This window comes from Anguilla anguilla, chromosome 8 (genome assembly GCF_013347855.1).
Source record: "Anguilla anguilla isolate fAngAng1 chromosome 8, fAngAng1.pri, whole genome shotgun sequence".
NCBI lineage: Eukaryota > Metazoa > Chordata > Actinopteri > Anguilliformes > Anguillidae > Anguilla > Anguilla anguilla.
In genome coordinates, this window is record NC_049208.1 from 18,489,087 (window position 1) to 18,511,726 (window position 22,640).

Here is a 22,640-nt window from a genome sequence, read left to right on the forward strand (position 1 = left end):
CCGGTCAGAGAAATGATGAGCCTTCATTATTCACAGTATCATCCCTACACCTGCAGCTCAGGAAGCCATTAGCCTCAGAGAATGAAGCCATGATGAAGGTGGTCTTCAGATTAAAGACTGAACAACCACAGTAAAATTCAGCGGGGCTGTGGTACTCTGTTTGAGAGAGGATGGATACTATCTTATTAGTGGAGGGGATGGGATGTGCCCATAAAGTGTGCCAGTGGCAAGGCGAGGGGGAGGTGGGGGGTGGTTGGTGTAGGTGGTCTTGGCAGCATTACAGAAAGACCTCTCAGTGATCATCATGAGCAACAATATCCTCCTAAATGTTGACTGAAATGCAGTTGCATATACCAGCTCTCACAGATAGTCACATACTTCAGCCTCTTCATGTTCAATGCTTGCAGGAATTCAGAAAAATTGATAAACTTAACTGTTAATCACCAGCCCTGTTTCACACCTTGTAAACCCACACAAATCATTTCAATGTGTAGAACTAACATGGAGTTCTGTTTAATTGCTGCATGCTTGCAAAACTAGTCAAAGAATGACTGGGAATGTATTTAGGTAGACTCTGAATGAATACTGTGCATGAGCCTCTTTTTTGGGAAATATGCTCTTACAGGCATATAAACTGAACTAATGACTTGCTTCCATGTAGTCGAGACAAGAATGACATGTATGGCTTTTGGACAGATGGCTTACGTATGTTTTTTCACTGATTCTATAAAATATGAAACTAACAAAAATAAAAAAACACTGAATATACCATGCAAAAAAGGGATTCTTTTTTGAGCAAAGATTAAAAGGTGTATATGTACGAAAACATAATAATAGTCAGCATTAGTTTGTAAAATGATAATTAGCTTGGAGGAGCAAACTTACAGCTAGATGATCTCTGGCACTACAGAGCCACACCTGCAGAAATCACAAGAGCCTTATTCTGAGCACACACACACCACACAGTACAGCCAGGTACAGGTGACGGACTCACTCCCCACGTTTCCACATGTTTACATCTCCACAGATTTGTGTTTTGCAGGGCTCGATAGATTCTGATAGGAAGAACACACACAAACACGCACAACACGCACACACACACAAATAAAATGATACCAGTCTGTTCCAGTCTGTTGGTAAAACACAGTCACGCACGAGTCACCAGACAGCTGGTTCTAACCTCTGACTTCCTGTTTTGTGCACTGTCTCAGGTCAGCCTTCTACTCCAGGTGCGCTGTGATTAAACAGGATGAGTAATGTTCAATACCAAACCCACTGTGTCCTCCCACACATAGTGCAGCGCAATCCTAGGCTGGTTTTCACTGAGCTCACACATAAGATTTATACTACTACTGATAATAATGATAATAATGATAATAATAATAATAATAATAATAATACATTCTGTACTCAAGGATGGATTCAAGTTTTTGAAATCTTGTTGAACTACATCATATCTGCCATGATTAAGGGTTTACATTGAAAATGCTTGAGTGCTAGAGTTTCTGGTAGGAGGGTCCCACGGTAAGCTGAAGACATAGACTATGATGAATCTGATGAAGGCCATGGTGCCATGGCCAAAACGTTTTAAGTATTGAAAAGATTATCTATGTTTCCTAAGAGCGAGCACTGCGCCTTTGCATGCTCCTTTAAAATATGTTTTGAGGGCAACACGTTGTCCCTAGCTTGGCTCTCAGCTCAGACCTCTAACTCCCTCTGAACAGTCTGATGGTCAGGTCATTCCCCACAGACAGGCTGAACCGGACGGTCTTCAGCTTCGGTTTTCCTTTCAGAGAGTATTCTCTGTTCAACGACCAAAGTGTTTGTCCTGAGGGTCCAGAGGACTAACACAACAACAAAATAAAGCATCCCATAATATTCTCAAATAAATGCAGAATTGTCAAGTTGCATTATAATGAAACAAACACTTTAAGATCATAGGAACCAATATTTACTTGAGTCTATTTGATCACTGCATAATTCCTTTAATTGCAATGATATGAACTTTTTATTTATACTGGACAGTTTTTTAATTAAAAACTTTTCTGTTCAGTGTATTACACTACTTTCCATTCTTGTCAATGGTTGGAGTAGTTGTTAGTGTACTGGTTTGAGTAGTGATTAGTGGTTAGAGTAGCGATTAGTGTAGCAGTTGTAGTGGCTAATGTAACCACTGGAGTACTAGTCACAATAGCAGTTAGAGAAGTGGCTAGTCTAGTGGTGAGAGCAGTGGTTTGTGTAGTAGTTGATGTAATATTTAATTGCAGCTTGTTCTGCTCACTGTGATTGTGGAACAAAAGGAAAACTAAATATTTGTCACTTCTGTGCACTGGGGCAAATCGGCTCGCCATACATAGTGCAAGGTGTGTTGGACCCCTCAAAAAAAAAAAAGAGGTCGAATTGATATATTTGCTCCTTCATATTTGACTGCATCTATGTACATCCTGCCAGCGTTTCAGTCAGAATGTAGAAAGCAGGAGCTCCAGGCCACGTAGCTCCAGACCAGCGCTGTTAATTAAAATCATTTTCATCAGTGTTGTTTCGTGCTTGCCGGAGGTAGGATTAAAGCAACACGCTTCTGGGTCCTCAGGGCAGAGGCTTCTGGCTCCATATTTCTACACATTCAGTGGAAACAGGGCCATCGCTGCCAAACTAAAGACGCCAGCAAGTTCAATATAATGGCGCTGCTGCAGGAAAGAGGTTTTATCACAAGATATTTTTAATCTACTATGTCATATCACCATATGTGAGTTTATGTATGTGTGACGCCTTAACATTGATGGTTCGTTTACCATTGTCTGGCATTTGCTTTTGTTTAAAAATCGTGTCAAAATAGAAAACAAAACCTATAAACTGAAGACTATCACAGGTCAAAGTTTCTTATGAACTATTTGTTCAGCTGAATAAAAAAAGATTTCCTGAACACTTTCATTTGGAATATACAATAAATCTATCAAAAGACCCTTTCACCTTATTGACTTTCATGTGAAAATACACTCTTAATACTAGCACATTGAAAATGAAAACAGGATTTTAAAAAATAAAATAGAAAAGGAGACAGAACTGCACATTAGTCTTGTAGTACCATCATTGGTGCTATTGATATATTAATGTATCGCTGCTTATACTAAATTATAATAGATGAAATTCCAAATGTAATTCAAAACAACAACAAAAACATTCTCCAGTGTCACGAGTAGCCGCCACAAAAGAGGAATAAGAAAGCATGAATCATCTCAGGCAACACACAGGAATCTTCTTTACATATTGGCACTGCTACATGAACTCTGGAGCATAAATCTCTCTGTAATTACCTGTCTTTGTGCTGTCAGATGAAAGGCCTCCCGGCACTTGCGTGTAACTGAGAGCAAAGATGAGCGCAAACATGGCTGACAACTGTCTTGAAATATGCTCCGGTGCCCTATTTCGCAACGTTCGCCGCTCTTTAACCGGATCGTGACCGTGGCCCGGCAGGGAGAGCCGGGCCGGAGGTCGCTGAGCGATGGCCAGTGATCTCTGCGAGCCGCCGCATTCCGAACCGCGCCCAGCAGTGCGCCCAAGCGGCGTTCGGACCGAACCGCGCCCAGCAGTGCGCCCAAGCGGCGTTCGGACCGAACCGCGTCCAGCAGTCGAATGCCACAGAGCATGTCGGATGTACGGCCATTCACAAAGCGCTGAACAAACAGCGCTGTGGACTGCTAAATGACTCCTGTCATCCCAGAGCAAACACTCACCGACTGGAGAAACTAAACCACACAGTTAATGACAGCCCCGATCTCCTGACACGTTTTACAACTGCACTGTAAAAGATCTGCGTTTAAAAAAAGAGAAAAGATCGCAGCACACTCTGAGACCTATTTGAAGCTTAGGAATTGGATGTCAGCCACGGATTTATTTCAGAGAAGGCAAAGAGAAAGAAAGAGCACCGGATCCCAGCAGAAGAGCCTGAAGCCCTGTGTGATGTAGAGGCTCCACGGCAATGGAACAGAACATCAGAGGAAAGCAGGTGTGCTGCTCTTGGATTCAAATATAATCACATCACAGGTGCTACGATCATTCATTAGCTCAAACTCATTTGAGCTTTCACTTAATCTATCGTTGTAGGAAATCTATTGTTTTGGGGGGAAATATAGGGGCCACTGAAGTGACCCTCAGGTATTTTCAGTCTATGCCTAAATGTTCCACCAGGGGAAAGTTCCACCCTTTCAAAAGGAATATATCATTTTATCAACTATATTTAACTGACCCATAAATCTGTTTTTAAATTCCCTTCCATTTAGAATAACCGGGGAAGGCTGGATTCACGTAGGCTGTTAAGCACCACCATCCCTTGCATGGCGTTACATTTATCCCAAAAGTGTAATTGGCCCAACTCCCGCGACTCCTGGCTCAGTTAGCGGCCGTCCCCAGGGCCCGGCGGGAGGAGAAATCAGAATCCTCTCAGGGTCTGAGAGGGGAAGAGAGGCCTGCTGTCAGATATTAGCCCAAAAGCACAGGGAGGGTCTGCTCTGTACCGCAGCCCTAACAACCCACAATGCAATGCGCTGAGCCTGATGCAGCTAAGAGAAGACAGGACAAAGGCTTCACAGACAGTGAAACAGAAGGCCGACTCCCTGTTTTACCTGCAGCTATATATACGGGGAAGGGGTGGGGACTATGGGGGGTTATTGGGGGGGGGGGGGGCAAAGGGGAACCAGAGCATAATCAAGTGTTGAGCTCCAGCTGGCTCAGCCACAGGGCATGAGACTGGAACAGTAGCAGAAATACCTGCTGGCAGGCCTCTCCCCCAGTGACTGAATAACTCTCCACCACACAACCCCCCACCCTTATTCCCTGCTCTTCCAAACCCCCCTGCAGACCTCTCCCGCAGCGACTGTATAACCCTCCACCCCACAACTCCCCCTAATGCTGCGCTACCAAAACAAAGAAGCTGAAAATGTCAGAACCCCCCCTCCCCCTCCACGACAGTCTGTATGTTTGGTATGGGGAAGTAGCCACTATGCAGGCCCTGTTCTCATACCTCTCATATTTACATCTCTGCCCTTCTCAAGCCTCCATGTCCCGCAAGTGATTAAGGAGGTTTTACTGTTACCGGGACCAAAGAGGAAGAGATTAACACTCAAATCTTATGGTTTCAGTGGCCACATAGACTGACATGTTAATGTTTCGCAGACCGGCTCCCATCTCAGCAGTATCAGGCAGAGAGAAAAATGTCCAGTGTTAATTTAGCCTGACAGAACATCAAATGCACTCTATCAGAGCAGAATCTACTCTATCAGTAGAGTTGATTTGACACTGAACATTTGCTGTGATAGATGCCTGAAGCTTAAGGGATATAGATTATGATGAATAGACGAAGCGTACGTTTTGGCAGCTGCTGGTAGATAGTGAGGTTAGGAGCTATATATTATGTTGTCATGGAGCACAAGATGAGGTGGTGGCATTTTGCAGGGACCTCTGGTTCCTTGGAGATCCTCCCTTGCCAGGAATGAGACAGGTTATGGCCTGGGCTCACGGTGCCTTGGGCACCTCAGGAGGGGGCTTAAAATTTCAGGTGAGGAGGTTGAAATGTCCCTTGGGCATAGAAACCTTTTAATCACGCCCTGACCAACAAAAACCATGGAAGATCTTCTACATACCAAAGGATTCTTTTTGTTTACAGAAACTCTGCAAATCAGAATGCATAGGGGGCAGTGGGTGGGGTGGTTAGAGAATGTGCTTTGAACAGGGAGACTGCAGGTATAAAACCAATTGGGGCACTTCTATCTCAGTAAAGTGCAAAAACTGACTGTTTCAATGACTATCCACCTGTGTGCATGAATTACATGTGAAAATGTGTGGTCTGGATTAACTCAGTATGTTCGCTTTATTACTTATATATATAAATGGCTCTAAGTGTGGCTCTGAACTTAAGAAATTAAATGATGCACAAAAAAGTTCAGTTTACAGTACATCGAAGCTTCAAGACGAAGTATTGAAATTTATTTGTTTTAAACTAATTCACTTTTCGGGATAAAAGCTTGCATACTCATGATGTATAAATATTTTAGTCAAAAGTGTGCAGGCATAATTGCATAACAGCCCTCACACTCACATTGATTTGTTTTCCTTAGAAATATCAGGTTTTTTATCTTGTGTGTCAGGCACAGGCATTTGCATAATACAAGATGGAATATTAATCATAATTTTCATAAGTATCATGACCCGTCTTGTTAAAGGCATAGTGTGATGGTGTAATATTTTATTATATTTTGTCTCAGGATCTTCCCATAGTTTCAGCCTGCAGTTCCAAGCTTCTAGAACACCCCTTCATTCGCTCACACTCCCATGTGTAAAAGCAGGTGTGTGTGTGTGTGTGCGTGTGCGTGTGTGTGTGTAAATGCAGGAGATGTGTGTGTATAAAAGCAGGCAGCTGTTACAGGACAGTCCTCCAGTGCAGAGGAACATCCAAACACACTAACCTGCAACACATCTATGGTTACCAGTAATCCCACCCACCACTCATCTGAAATAGTATCACTGGAACTCCCTTGGTACATTCATTTAAAAATATCTTAGCCAAGTGGAGATGGAGCCTGCAGTTTGGTCACACATAGGGTCTTGGGGAAATGGTACTCTACCTACAAAACTGCTTCCTCTGCTGGGTGCAGTACTGATGCAGCTGGTCCTGTGTCTCCTCTCCCTGGTCCCTGCGGAGGACACCACAGGGAATCTCACAGCACTGTCAGACCAACACGAAGGACTTCCCTCTCTAGCCCAGCATTGCATAGACAGTGAGTCCTGGGGAAAAGTGCATATCTCAGTTTCCACTGCAAAAGCGAGCACTTACTCCACACAGGGGCCTCCCCTCCTGCACGCCAGGATTTTAAGCATGGCATACCCTGAAAGATTGAGGAATGTATAACCAGCAAACTGCCAGGTCACCTCATTGTTCTTGTGTGTGCATAAACAGTGCGTTGTGATCACAGAGGTCATGCTTGAACTGGCGTCTGCAAAAAAATCTTTCGCCGTAAGAATGGACTGGCTTTAACTGACAGCTGCATGCATTTTACAGTTTCAACATTTTTTTTGTATCAACATTCTTTGCTGTTTACTGAAATTTGTTAAATTTTCTCTCTGTCTGTCTCTACGTGTCTTTCTTTTGGAAAATGCAGACACATTAGTCATCACACTATTCAAGTTAATGTTCAGAAAGAATTCCGCTGTCTCAATGCAAAGTATAGTGCAGTGCCATACCCTACTTGTAAAATTCAAATAATTGAATCTTCTTGGTCTCTTAATTGAGAGAAGAGAAAAGTATTTTTTGTAATTATAAGAATGAAGATCATTAACATTTCTAGAAATGTAGAAAATATTGTCTGCCTTGTTTAAATTAGAAATATGTACCTGTTTTATTTGAAACGTTGCACTTTTTGAAGCATTCCATTTCTTATCATTACAAAATGCATTCCACAATCTTCTCGTTCTTCTTGTTCATTTCTGCTGCACTTTGATGTCATTCGATCTTCAGCATCATCATTTATACACTGCGAATTCATCTCTACAGAAATCCAGTTTAAAGATTGGCAATATTTTCCATAGCTGCAATTCTCCCCTTTTCACGAATGTAACTGCACTTTATGGTGATGTCTGGTATCACTATGTTCTATGGACTTTTTTGTAGTGAGTGCATAATGGGAACAGCCCATACACTGTCAATATTACTTTTTTGGTCATGGGATTCTCAAACTTATTATTGTTATTGTCTGCACTTGTAGATTTGAAACACCTTAATCTGGGACACTATCCCTTGACCTTGGGGCAATAAAGCTAATTTCTCTTCTTTACTATTTATGCAGTACTTAGCACATACATATTCATGACTTATTGAACACAGTCCAAAAAGAATATTCTGGTAAATTTGCCAGAGAGTGAAATACTAGATATTTGCACACAGTGTTGACACTTCCTGAAGTGTTTAAATGAAAATGAAATTTACCTTTAAAAACACAAGTTCAGACCAGTTTCTGCAGGGTGGCAGCTGACTGAAAGGTATATTGCAATTCTTTTTTCAAAAGGAAATACTTTCAGTGTACAGCCATTTTATAACATCACTGTTGCACAACTTCAGTGCGTGCCATCAGTGAGCTGAGCAGTTAGCTGATGCGCTAACTTCTCATGAAAGTCAAAAGCCCCTTTAAAAAAGGAGCACTCCATTAATAAGTCACTGTTTAAATAATCCGGATCACTGAAGTGAACACCACCATCTGGACAAGAGCCTCACTCAGTCAAGCAGTCTAAACTGAAGCCAAAGGCATTTAACCAAGCAGAGAAGCACATACCCAGCATCAACGTCACATTTTCTGCTCTGAAATTTGCATAGCAAATTTAGTATTAGCAGAATATAACAGAATTTAGTATTGTCAGCAGAACAATTTAAACCTAGAACCTTCCTTTTACTCTTTTCCTTCAGAATTATAAGATAATAGAAAACTTAGCTTCTGTGAAGACACACATGGCCGCACATCTTTGTCAAGAAATGTGGGAGTGCCATGCAAGAAGGTGACCCAGTTTGTGAAAAATCCCAATGCCATAATGATGACCCCAGGCTTATTTTTAATAATCTTTGGCTTTTAAGTTATTATTCCACTTCTTTGCACAATTTCCTCTACAGTCAACAAACCTTGACTTTCCGTGTCTGATAGTCATAATCTTTTTACAGGCATATTATCACACCTATCACATGCAATATGGTTGATATCTTCAATGAAAGTTCTAAATTCTTCAGCAGGCTTATTTATCTTCTCTGCCTTTAAATATATTGCAATATTTTATTTCCGCTTAGGAGACATTCCACCTGTTTTTACAGTGCCCACATGTCTGCCTCTGCAACCTGGTGAAACAGGAACCTTCAAATCCTACATGTACAGTATAACTGAGTGAGCACATACTGACTCACATAAGAACAGATACTGACAAGAACAAGCTGTTCAGCCATCTATGCCCATCACTGACCTATAACCTAGAGTACCTGGTTCTCTCTATTTACATACAGACCATAGAGTATCCGACACCGCATCATAATTACTTATCAACGTAAACACCATCGGCCAGTGAACCAAAAAGAAGAGCTTCTAACAACGGACGCAAGTCTGAGGAGAGTCCAGTGCAGGTTCTATCATTTAAAATGCAATTAATTCCAATTCTGATGACTATTCCATGTGATATGGGCAAAAGTCCTGTTGTATAATGGATTAAGTAAAAAGACAGTGTAGTGACTTTATACCAGGACAGCTCTTAATCTGATTGCCTCTCACTTCCCTTGAGATGGGTCTGTCAACAAGAAGAACAATCTGACATAGAACAGATTAATCCTCTAATTGCACTGGTGGCTGCCCTTAATTTAAACAAGGTGTGTTGTGTATGTTAATGTTGCAATTATTGTTCTTTCATATTTCAATGACTGGAATAAGCTGGATAAATAAATTATAATAAACAATTCAGATATGTGCATAGTGGGTGGGGACTTTGCTGTGTCATTTGAAAATAGCCTGTACTTTCATTTAAATCAAAGAGCCAATATTTTTCTGTGGAATAGCAGCCCTGGTTAGTTAATATAAAGACTACATAGACTGTTGTGATAAAGATGAGGGCTCATTCCTTCCAGCAATGGAGTATAACTCCACCACAGGTTAATTAGGTAAGATAACATCATTATTCACTATCAGGCCAGTGTAAAGAATTAATTGGATGAGCCATGTATCAGACTGGAAAATCAGGTCTATTTTTAATCATTTAAACCATCATGAATGTCTGAAGCTGAAGATCGAAAAGTCCTTATCTTACGATGTCTTATTTAGATCAAGTATAAAACCTGCTTAATGAGAAATGGGATTCATTGAAGGTACTGCCATGGTGCTGAATTATGCATATGCATTTTGATGTCTGTATTATTTTTGTACTATATTAAATACAATTAAAGGACTAGATTCTCCCCATTTAAAAATGGTGTAAAATGATTACGACCATCAGGTTTGATGGCTTAACATTACTTGGGAAGACTACTTCCTGGATTAAACACCAGTGGTGTGAATAATTGTGAGCATTTTTTTTGTATATTAACTGCAATGTCTAAGGTGTCAAATAGATTATTATGTAGAATATGAAAACAGGTTGTTATTTTGTGGGAGCTAAAAGATCATTAAAATTAAATACTGTATATTTAAAAAGCAACACATTTTTCAGCAAATAAATTTTTCAAAAATGTAACAGACTGCAAGTTGCCTCAACCTCATGACATTCGTTCAGCATGATCTATTATGATGATGATGATGATGATATTGATTATTATTATTATAATTATTATTATTATTACTACTAGTATTAGTAGTGTCTTTGTGAAAGTTCTCTGTAAAAGGCGCTATACTAAAAAACAAAACCTAGTACCTAGTTGCGGTCCAGCCAAAAATTGAATTAAATTGAATTATTATCCTGTATTCACTATGAGGTAGCACAAGAAATATCCTACATCCAACCTGAGGTAAGCACAAGGAATGACCTGCATTCATTGTGAGGTAATCAGAAGGAATGGCCTGCATTCATTATGAGGTAGCAAAAGGAATGGCTGGCATCCATTGTGAGGTAATCACAAGGAATGTTCTGCATCAGGGCTGTAGTTGAGGGTAAATGCATGTAAATACCATTTCTCCACCTTTTTAAAAAGATTATTTGTGTTGATTAACACCTATTTGTGTTGATTAACCATTCGCACTTTTGCTTTTTTCCATAAAGTTGCACAAATGCTTCATTCTTCTAGTTTTTCTACATCATTTAATGCTATTGTTAGAGAGCGACAAGTTATTGTACCCCACAACTCCACATAACAAGACCTGGTTAAAACCTAGTATATGGCTGGACTTAACAAACGTGATCCGGCCGACCAATGGTGTAACTTCATCACTCAGTCACAGACATTCGCGTTTGTAGGGCTGGCCCCGCTGTTGCAGTCCAAAATGTAACACAAGGTAGTGTTGGGAAGTCAGTAAATCAAAATGAATCGAGTTTTCGAGTTCTTCGAATCATTTTTGTATACTGTACTTCACTGTTAATAAAACACTCACTTACTGAATATCATATTCACGTTCTAGTCCTCCCTCTCCAGCTCCAACTCCGATTATACACTTACAGCTCCTGGAAAAACATAGGTGCACACAACATTGCAGCATAACAGATCAGAGAAACTATATTTCTTTTCTACCACCTAGATACTACTATGTCAAGATGCCTGTTTAATTGGACCATATGCCTTATAATCAGTGAAGTTGCTAACTCCAGTCAGAGCAACAAAGTCTTTCCCACACACAGCCAACTCTTTGCATGGTGTGAATTCACCCTTAGTTCAATAAATATCTAAACAGAAGCTACTGCTAAGCACATGTTACGACTACAACACTTGAACATTTTTAGCAACTTTAACGACATTGATTCTGCAATATCAGTCTTCATCTTGCTGCGCTGCCTATGCTTCTGGGTAGGTGGGTGCCGCTAACTGCTAGCTACAGCATGAAAGTTGAATGAAAGGCTATCAGTCCCAGGGGGGTTTTGTATTTAAATTTTGATTATTTTCCTATTATCCTAATATGCTCTCAGAGCACTGTTTAAAAAGTTCAAGTTGTCATCAAGGTTGTCATTAACGTCGTTATAAATATTTCAAACATTCATGTGATTATCACAAATCTAAACACTTCCGCCGAACATATAGCATTTCCTGTTTCTGCTCGCATAAGGCACTACCATTAGTAGGCCTATGCTATACATTCGGCGAGTCTTTCAGTAGACTACTTTTCAAGTTTTCATACCAATTAAATTGTTCCGTTCATTCAGCGCCATCATTTCAGTCATTTGAGTCTTTCAGTACATTCAGTACATTTTGCTCATTTGAGTCATTTGAGTCATTTAGTACATTCAGTACATTTCGTTCATTTCAGTTATTTGAGTTATTCCGTAAAATCAGTATATTTTGTTCATTTGAATCATTTGAGTCATTCAGTACACTCAGTTCATCTTGTTCATTTGAGTTCTTCGAACTTTGAATGAATTGAAAGAAACACACAAAAGACCAGTCTGACGGGCTTCCGCTCTAGCACAGTAGTACATAAGCGATTTCTTATCATTTATTTAATGGCATAAATAGTATTTGCAATGCCTACAGTGCAAATACTAAAAATTCCCGTAGGCATATGCCAGTTGCTTACATTTAGATAATTTATTGTCTTTAGTCTTCAGAGATCAGAGTCACACAGTGGCTGAAGGAAGAACCAAAATCAATCATGCAAGCTAATTCTCAAACTGGTTTAGTGAAAAACTGCTCAGAAATAAGTCGCCTACTGTCACTTGTAGGTGAATTTCTACATAGCATACACCGTTGTTAGGCTTTTCACAGATGTTTGCGTACCATTTAGCCTACATTTTTGGCTGGACCGCAACAGCGGGGCCACCCCTACAAACACAAATGTCTGTGACCGAGTTCTGAAGTTACACCTTTGGTCGGCCGGTCCAGCCATGTACTAGGTTTTGACCTGATCTTGTTACATAAAAGGGGCGCAACTTAGGTGATGCAAGACAAGTTGTGAAATTTTTTGCAACCAACAAAGGATTGATTATAATAATATAATATATAGGCTATATATTACCCCACCCACAGGGTTAAATGTAGCCTAACATTTTACTCCCAACACTTTCGGTCAGATTGTTAGGGAATGGTATGTCCCAGAAATTTCATTGTGGTGTGCAGTCATAGCGAAGCAATGCAGGTTGTTTGTATTAAAAAGGATTAACCTATCTCTAGTAATATTTTCAGAATTGAGCCAAACACGAAAAATGTTAACTTCCCCACTCTCCCCTATACATCATTCATGTGCCTGCAGACTAGGCTATATATAGACTGTTACATGCAATGGAACAAATATGCTCTCTCACCTGTGGTTCATAGTGGAGGTTCCGATGCCAGTGCTAGCTTGGTGGCTAAGCTAGCCAACTAGCTTGCTAGATACTGTATTTCCATTCGTGATCTATGACCACAGTGTGAAAGACCAAATAAACAAAAGTGCAATTGCTCAAGCCATTTAAACACTACAAGTAGTGGCTGAAATCAATACAGTTGACGACAGTGCTGTTAAGACTGTATGAACCCTTCGATTCCCCTGCTGTTGTCCTTGGGTAATTGTAAGCATGTTTGATTCTTCTGTAGCAGTTTGTTACATATAAACCTGTTCCTCTGTGGAAAAAAACTTTTGGTTAGCATTAGTTCAGGGGCTGTTCAAACTAATTTTACTGGTTATTATTTAGCATGCTAATGACAATTTCACTTTGTATTAAAAATTGTGAACATTGCATTACAGACAGAAACATATAAAATCATTATTTTTTAAAAATCAATTGTTAGTCATTGATTACTTGCAATATTCATATTCATACTGTATTTAGATTATTTTCCCTTAGTATTATCAATGTAAATGGAATACAGAGACTACATAATTTAGGGGATTGGCGTTATTAATTGAGAAAAGTGATATTGAAAAGAGATTGAATTAAGGAATTAGTTATGAGAGGGGGCTGAACTGAGGGAACAGTTATGAACAGAATTTATTCGAGTAAATTGATAATAAAAGATTTAATGGGAAACAAGTTACATGAATACATCCTGCCAAGGGTCTGAATTGATCTGAAGAAGGGATTGATGCCAGCCCTGGGCCTGCGTAAAGGTGGGCCCAGCCGATTCACCTGCCAGCCATGTACGCCAGGGTGGAAAATGAGCATGCCCACCTTTATTTAAAACCAGTACAGCACTGGTCTACATCCATTGTGAAGTAAGCACAAGGAATGGCCCACAGCCATTGTGGCACAGGGCCTACCTACTTTGTGCACAGCCACTCCACTGTCCCACCTGTTTTGTTCATGTACATTATCTTGAAGAGCACTCTGCATAATGTATGAAGTAACCTTTATACAAATTGCCAAACTACATAATGGATGTTGACAAATTCATGTAAAGTCTTACCATTGCAGCGACATCATTCTAATTGATGTAGCAAGACACAAAGCCTTTTTTTCCAATAAAGATTCTCCCTGTGTGTACCGTGGTAAAATCTTTTTGAAGGCCTGTCTTAACACACGGAGATCCATATGAATAATGAATGATGTTTATGCATACAAACAGTGATGCCAGCTGGTGGGTGCTTTCAGGGTTGCGGTGCTGATACTTTATGTCTCTGTTTAGCTTTGTCTCTGACAAATAACAACTAAGCAAGTTTGAAATGACAGATGTACTTCAATAGAGGAAGTATGTTATCAGCCACATACATCTGTATGACTGGCGTATTTCACAAAATGAGCATAAGGGTAATTGGTTTATTTTTCACAAGCAGTGCTTTTTAAAACCATACATGGTACTTAATGACAAGGTCGTTTTTGAAAAAATCATTAAAATGTAATCATATCAAAATATAAGATAAGCTAAAACAAGAGAAACCAAAGTGTAGCTTATAATGATAAATGAAAATATTACAATGAGAAATGAATTTATTTTATTAAGACTCCAAAATAATTCAAGTTAGTAAAAATAATTAGCTGTCATACATGAAATCTCACAATGGAATATTTTTCAGCTTGAAAAAAATTCCCAGCATGCATAAATTTTGTCATTGTCAAGCTAAAAATAAAATACTGTTTGCAGCATCAAAACCAAATCAAAACACAGAACAGATTATAATTTTCTTTTTGCACCATTCATGACTGAAAAACAAATTATTGTAACAGTTGATTAACAGGAAGATAGCATCTCTCTCTCTCTCCCATACATATATATATATGAGAGAGAGAGAGAGAGTCCAGTACAGTACAGTGCTGTGAAAAAAGTTTTTGCCTCCTTCCTGGTTTCCTCTATTATTGTATATTTGTCACACTGAATGGTTTCAGATATTTAGACAAAATGTAATATCAGACAAAGGGAAACAGGGTAAACATCAAACACACCAGATTCAGTGTTTCTGGAAGAATGTTTTTCACATCAGTAGTTTATCTTTAGTAAGTACACTGTAAGTACTACATAATTAATGTTTACTTACTGTGCAATGGCTATTAAAGTGAAATGTTGAAGTAGTTGATGATTGAAGTGGCATGGCTACATTGGGAGGTGACCTTATCAATTACACAGGTACTGACTGGTGCAATTACACATTATAACGATAATAGTGAATTAACTTGTAGTGTAAGTAAATAATTTATCATTAATTATTTCCCTCTTTGCCCTTCTACCATTTCCTCCCATCAATTTTTTGCTCTCATGCTAGCAACACTGATCATATCCAAAAACAATAATTTGCTCCAAATACTATGTGAAAAAGAACCCTCAGCAACATGCTACCTCCTGGGAACATGACAAAAAGCAATCCAAATTTAAGAGAACAGCAGGTAGGCATTCCAGCTACTTATTTAATGTGTGCAGTTTAATTGCATACAATTTTGTAATAAAGTCGGCCTCCTACTGCAGTTAAATAGTGCCTTCCCTGGATGTTTTTATTAGTGAAGAGTATTTCACGATAATTATTTGAAGGCATAGTTGTGGTGTTTGCATGCTTATCAGATGCATTAAACATTGTGGTAATTAGCATACATATCAAAGCTCTGTTTTTATTCTGTTTTAATTATTCCCTTAAATCTTAACTGAGTAGCTTCCAGCACAAATATGGCTAATTCACTGTGACAATTTAACAGACCTAGTGTGGCATTTCCTTTCATGTGGAGCCACTGAAACTGTTCATAAAAAGAAAGGCTCTCTGTTGGGTTTTGCTTCTCTCCCCTTCCGCTTATGGAGTCTCTCCATATTCTGCTCATCTCAACCACTCATAAATCAATAAGGTGAATGTCTGTATGTTGGAAGTGAATAATGACCTGGCCTGAAGCTTCGGTAATTAAGTAGAAACAGAAGCATTCAGCCATAGAAATAGCACCACCTTCTTGGAAAGCATAAACAAAACAATCCACAACAAAAGGTAAAGGTCTAAGGAATAGTTGCTCCAGGCTACAACAGCAGCGTCCTAACTGCGCTTTTAATACAAACAAGCTGCAAACAAGTTCCCCAACCACTATTCAACACTGAAACCCCCTCACCACCACACGAACACACACACACCCACACCCACACACACACACGTGCGCACATATAAAATAGATACATATCACGCTACATATCAAAGGACATACATCATGAGGTTCCAAGAATCTCATACAAGTAATTACAGCTGCACAGAAAAACAGAGCACAGGAATTTCTTCAGCTGACAAGGGATAGAAGCCATAGTATTTTTAAATGGTACATTTAGTTATTATGTACAATTATGTGTTCTTTTCATTTTTGCTTGAGGACAGTAGAAGCTCCAGACTCAGGTGTGATTGACCTTTCGTGATAGCGAAGAGAACAGCATGTTTCTACTTGTCAGTAGAAAGACTATTACATATAAAAAGTAATTTTATCCAAAATTTTATAAGGGAGCATGTTTACTGGAAATATAGACTGGACAGCTGGAAATATGTCCTAATAAAAGATTACAGAAGGGTTAGTGTTAGAGCTAATGTTCATTTGAGCATTATGTTTTTGGTTAGGGTGAAAGTGAAGGTTATAGATATGGTTAGAGTTAGGGTTATGACTTATGATTAGGGTTAGGGTTAGGGGTAGAAAGTGTTAGGGTTGAGGCAAGATTACGGTTATGGTTCTGAGCATGGGAAAATATTTGTTCAGTAGTTATTCTTTGATATGGACAAGCAAAACACTATTTTCTTCACTATTTGGGCCGAACACCATAGCCTTCAAAGTAATTTCTTTGCATTTATTTGGTTGAATTGATCAAATGTACATTGTTTCTCACACATCTTAATGGAAAAATCAGGTAGAAGATGACCCCTCAGGCTAGAAATAGGATTTAGACTTCAAATTAGGGTTATGGTTAGGAATGTGGTTAGTGTTAGGCCTGAAGCAAGATTAGAGTGATGTTTAGGATCTTGGGATTAAGGCAAGGATTAGTCTTTGATTTTGGATGATCCATATTTTTTCACTGTTGGGATATAACACGCATTTTAACACATCCTTTGTGAAATATATTTTTAATGAAAAATTACATAGAAAAATTTCCTTGCATATTTTGATGAATTGATGTCATTTAAACTGTATTTTTCCATCTTAATGACTCCTTGGGCTAAACATAGAGGTAAAATTATGATTAGCGTTAGGAATACAGAAATTGTTTGGGTTCAGGTAAGCTAAGTGTAATGTTTAGAAGTTGAAGAAAAAATGAGGGCAAGTGTTAGCCTTTGATTTCGATTTTGTTAGGAATACTTGTGAGATGTACAGTACAAACCCAAAGCTTTGGGCCACTTGTGTTTTTTTATCTTTTCAAAGTAGGTAGGGAATAAAGTTAATTTATGTGCATTTATTGAATAACAAACAAAAGTACAAACTTTATTCTCTGTTTCTACTTACAATAACACAAAAAGATCAGTTTTACTTCAAAATAATCATAAACATTAATTACAATGTGATTGTAAAATCAGCAAAAATTGTGTCACTGTGCCAATACCTTTCCATTTAACTACATGTATGTGTGTGTGTGTGTGTTAGCTAAATATTATCTAAATATTATCTGCGATAGCTATGCTGCCACGTGGAATGTGCACTGCCTGATAATGGGATAACGCCATGTTTGTTCGTTAGGAAGATTTGCAAAATGACTCACTATTGTTCCCAATAAAAAATTTATTTTTCCTTGCATATGCAAAGTCCATTTGGAATGCTGGGCCCCAGGGTGCACACCCAGATCACCCTGATGGTAGGTCTGGGCTGGAGTCCACTGTCCGGAATGGAGTGCAGTGTCTCAAGAGTTGTCCCAGAACCTTTCGCATTTAGATCTTTCCACTGTCGGCTCAGATCTTTGCGGGTAACAGTGTGGAATATTTTGAAGATATGAAACAAAAAGGCCTTTCAGTTCCAGAGGAGTTTCCCAAGGTCAACAGAACAGCGATGAAACAGCCCTGTCTGGCTCACCCTCTCTTGCTGAGTTTGGCTACACAAAAGTACATATTTGTGCCTTTAATGTCCTTCCTCTGAGCAGGAAAAAACCATTGTGGGGTTTTTTTGTCCAGTAGTCCTGAGGCAAAGTTAGCTAATTGTGTTTGCTAAATGTCATTGTATTCTCAATTCTGCCCCTTCTCGTGAGCTTGGGGCAGGGGTGGGTTGCGGGGGCATCTTGTACAGCTCTTGCAGTGGCTGCTGGGATTCCATTTGTAGCACAAAGGAGGACAGCGCCTGAAACATGAAATTGAGTGGGAAAAGCAGGACTCTGCGTCACACCAGCAATCTGTCTGGCTAAAACCACTCAGGTTAATGCAGGCCAGAAGAGGTGACTTTATATTGAAGTCCAGTGCCATGAATTTGCCCCGCCTACGTGACCATTGCGAGCTGACAGACAGACAGACCGAGCAGAGTGGAGACCGTTTGCAGCGAAGTGGGGGGGGGGACAGGCTGATGTAAATGAAGGTTGACGGTTTCGTGAAGCACAATCGGTTGATCACAGATTCAATGTGACTGTCCTGAACTGGGCAATGATCCGTACAGTATGCAAAATTCACATTATAGCTGGTCCATGCCCTGCAGCCTTTAGAGCGGGCTTCCCGAAGGACCGCACTGCCATGCCACTGCAGAGAGAAGAGCTGAAGAAAGCAAAGAGCTGCTGCACCCAATTCCCCCGCCACACTGTGTCCTTTATATTTGCCTTCTTATCAAGAGAGATCCAGTCTTTTTCTTTTTGTGAGACTTTCATGTGGATCTCTTTTCAGCTGAAAGAAAAGTGGCAGGAAATTGTGTGATTATTAATGACAACAAAATGTTTTTTCTAGCCTTCAGACATCGAATCACGTCATTCTTTTTGTTTATGATTACGTATGTATTATGAAAGCTAACATATTTCTTCTGTGCTGGAAAAATGTCAAATTCACTGAAGTATGCTTGTAGAATTGCGTGATAATGTCTTTGTTAATTACGAAGCGTTAATGTCACATGTTACTGTCTGTCCTAACAGGCTTCCAGATGATCTCTCCTATATTTGGTAAATGGACTGCATTTATATAGCGCTTTTATCCAAAGCGCTTTACAATTGATGCCTCTCATTCGCCAGAGCAGTTAGGGGTTAGGTGTCTTGCTCAAGGACACTTCAACATGCCCAGGGCGGGGTTTGAACCGGCAACCCTCCGACTGCCAGGCAATTGGTCTTACCTCCTGAGCTATGTCGCCCCTGTTTAGAGGTGAAGGTACATGGCAACCACACAGTAAGCATTCCTACAGAATTATTCAACAGAATTATTATTTATTATGTATAGATTTTTTGGTTTATTTAAAGGAACAAGCACAGATAATGCTGATGTCAGTGCAATGACATCATCCAGTGTCCTGTACAGCGGTATGTGACCAAAGCTCTAATGCTCTGTACAGGTGTACATAACGAAGCTCCTAATGCTCTGTACAGGTGTACATAACGAAGCTCCTGATGCTCTGTACAGCTGAACATAACGAAGCTCCTAATGCTCTGTACAGCTGAACATAACGAAGATATATATAAGTTACATATAACATATAAGTTGCAGTGGGGTGTTTATTTCACAGTTTAAGAAACAACTCATGTATTATAATATTGAATAAACAACCATATTCCACAATGCACATGACTAAGAAAAATGCACATATGATGCAATACAGTTTCCAAGACAATTTCGGAAATACCTATATAATTGTCACAGTGCATCTATGCCACCGTCATGCCATGTCCTTTATAGCGTGTCTGTGTCATTTTTTCACCACTTCTGCCTTTCAGTTGCTGTGTGGCCCTTTTAGCAAGGGCACAAATGAAAGCGCCTCTGGATTTCACCAATATTGCACATGCTATGTTAGATACAGATCATAAGTGATATGTTAGTTGGCAGATCTTCATTCCACAGTTGATTTATTCACTTAGTTTTTCCCTCCAGATGCTCCAGTAGGAAACTGTGAAAAGTCCCGACAGAAGAAATTAGAATGGGCTGAATATTGGATGGCTGGGCCCTGCCTGATGAGTTATTGCTCATAATTGGTGTAAGGATTAATTAGCTAATTTAAGACACATGGCTTGGGGTAATATGGTGCTCTTGCTTGTCATGTTTCAATGTGAAATTATTTTAATCATTTATTCTTATTTTTACCCTGCCAATGTTCAGATTGAATTTGACATAACTGTGTTTCTGTGACATTCACTGAAGACATAGGGGTGCATACGTAGTAAACAATTCACTTACTTATTTACTTTAATTTAGTGTCCTTGTATTGCTGTTTAATGGGAGATGGTGAGAGGAGCAAATTCAATAGCTGTAGCGCAAGAGCTTTCAGGCTTCATGGCAATTTAACATTTGACATGACAGGAAAACTAGCGCCCCGGTATCTCACAAAACAGCATGAATGGGGGGTGCGAGTCCCTGCCAAGGCAAGAGGTGAGGTTTCATTCTTCATTAACTTCCAAATGAGTGGCAGCGCCATTCATTCCTGCTCCCACTTTCCGATTCAGAGGCCTGATCCAGCATTCCAAGATAACAAGTCCCAACAAGTCATCGTACAACGAGCCAAACGGATGTTCACGGACACCTTGCGTGCCTAAACCCTGTATGCATTGGGAGATAAATATATGTAAGGTGTAGATCGTGGATTAGCTCAAAGACTTGTGGTTAATTAATTTAAAGCAGCATATTCTCAGTTTTTGTCCCAATCTCAGAATATAAATGCTAGTGTTTGAGAGGTAATACCTTTCCTTGCCTTTATGGAAACTCACATACTGTGTATGTCCAGCCAAGCTTTTAATAAACATACTAAAAATGTTGGTGTTGATGTTCATTTTCAATAATATAATAGGTTGTGTTAGATGCTAAAAGACAGGTTAACGAAGGAAAGTAAGGGTAAATCATATATTTTCTGAAAAAAGCGAACCTTATTGCAGAAATGATGACCTTCATAGGCCATTCCCATCACTAATTAATTTCTTACATATTTTTTGATAGAGAAGAGACTTTCAAAACATATATTTACTTTAGTTTTTATTAGTTACTTTAATTTAGTTACTATTTATTTTTCCCATCTCTCAGCAGTCTGGCATCAGAATGTACAGCACATTGTGTAGCCAGCAAAGATTACATCACATTACAATTTTTTACATGCAGTTATACTGACTCCAGCGGTGACTTCGTTGGTATTGTGAACTGTGCATAAACATGAACAGAGAGCTCCAGGAAGTGCCTGCCAAGGAAGTAAAGAGTTGTAGCAATTTCCGTACCAGCAGTAGCAGTGCTCACCTCGTATATGTGATGTGGGTGATACGTCACCACTGCAGGTAGACTGTGCAGGTAGACTGTGCGTACACTGCTTCAGGAGTCTCCATACAATGAGAGCAACACCTCAGATCTGTAAGCCCCCAACACGATGGGAGGGGCACAGTCCCCCCCTCCACCAGCACCACACACACAAGCACCACTGCCCAGAGTCACTCTGTCACAGAAACAGCAAAGATGGGTCCGAGAATTTTGTGAAGCAGGGAAGGTGGGGTGGAGGAGAGCAGATTTGGGGTGCACATTATGGAGTCTACTTACAGAGCAGGCTCTAATGAACATGGAAGTTTTCCTTTAAAGGAGAGCCCTGCAGTTCTCCTTCAGAAAGGGGAACTGTGACCCTTAAAGCAAACTTGTGACTTAAGTTTGGCATAATTGGAAGGGAATCCTCTCAGATAAGCCCTTTAAAGGCCTGTGCTTGATGGAATAAAAAAAAAAAACTCATCGAAAAGTCATTCTGTCACTGGGAGATTCACAATTAAAACATTCATTTTGGGGGGACACAGAGAATGTCTTCTGAAAGATGAAAGGGTGCTACAGTATAATGCGGGATTAAAGTGATGGCACGCTAAGTTACGTTTTAATTTGCTTTCACCACAGCAATTCCAAAGCCGTAACACACTTGAAAGGGGTTCTGAAAGTGTGCCTTAGACAGTAATGGTGTGCACATGCAGGGAAAAAGGCACTGAATTTAAATGTGCCAGTGAAGCTCTCAGATTTGCCTCCAGGAAATGTAATATGAATTAAACAGTAACTCCTCAAAGATGATGTTTAATCTGCATACGTAGATCAAACAAACACAAGATTATTCATTGTTTTAAGGGCCGAGTTTTTTATTGGGATAGAACTTCAAACTGTTCAAATGTAAACCATTTTTCTGTCAGCCAGACCAGGCTGCTTAATGTAATACAGGAAATATTGATCCCAGTATTTACAGAGGATCTCCCATAGCCAGGAAAGATCACGTGAATACCACACCCATGTGCTGGCATACACAGTGGTGTAAGTTTGCATGTTCTATGTAAGGACTGTATTAATAATGCATGCTATATATGTCAAAATATTTTCACCGTTTGAAACTGATTGTGTTGCTGTATTCCAGGATTCAGCACAAAAATGTGAGCTTTACACTTGCTCTACAGAGTGTAGAGACTGATGTAGAAACAGGCAAATGCACTTTGTCAACATGGGAAGCCTCAGTTTGAACAT

At 39.6% G+C, this 22,640-nt stretch overlaps 1 long non-coding RNA gene across 2 annotated transcripts in view; it reads right to left on the reverse strand.

Annotated features, from left to right (window-relative positions):
• Window positions 1-22,640, reverse strand: part of LOC118234400 — a 98,182-nt gene that overhangs the window by 9,592 nt on the left and 65,950 nt on the right. Inside the window, exons 3-4 of one of the 2 annotated variants that reach the window (XR_004766662.1) lie at window positions 11,104-11,169; window positions 6,621-6,689 (exon numbers count right to left, since the gene is read on the reverse strand). This is a non-coding gene — a long non-coding RNA (uncharacterized LOC118234400). The remainder of the gene's footprint in view (window positions 1-6,620; window positions 6,690-11,103; window positions 11,170-22,640) is intronic. The other variant, XR_004766661.1, reaches the window with a different exon arrangement.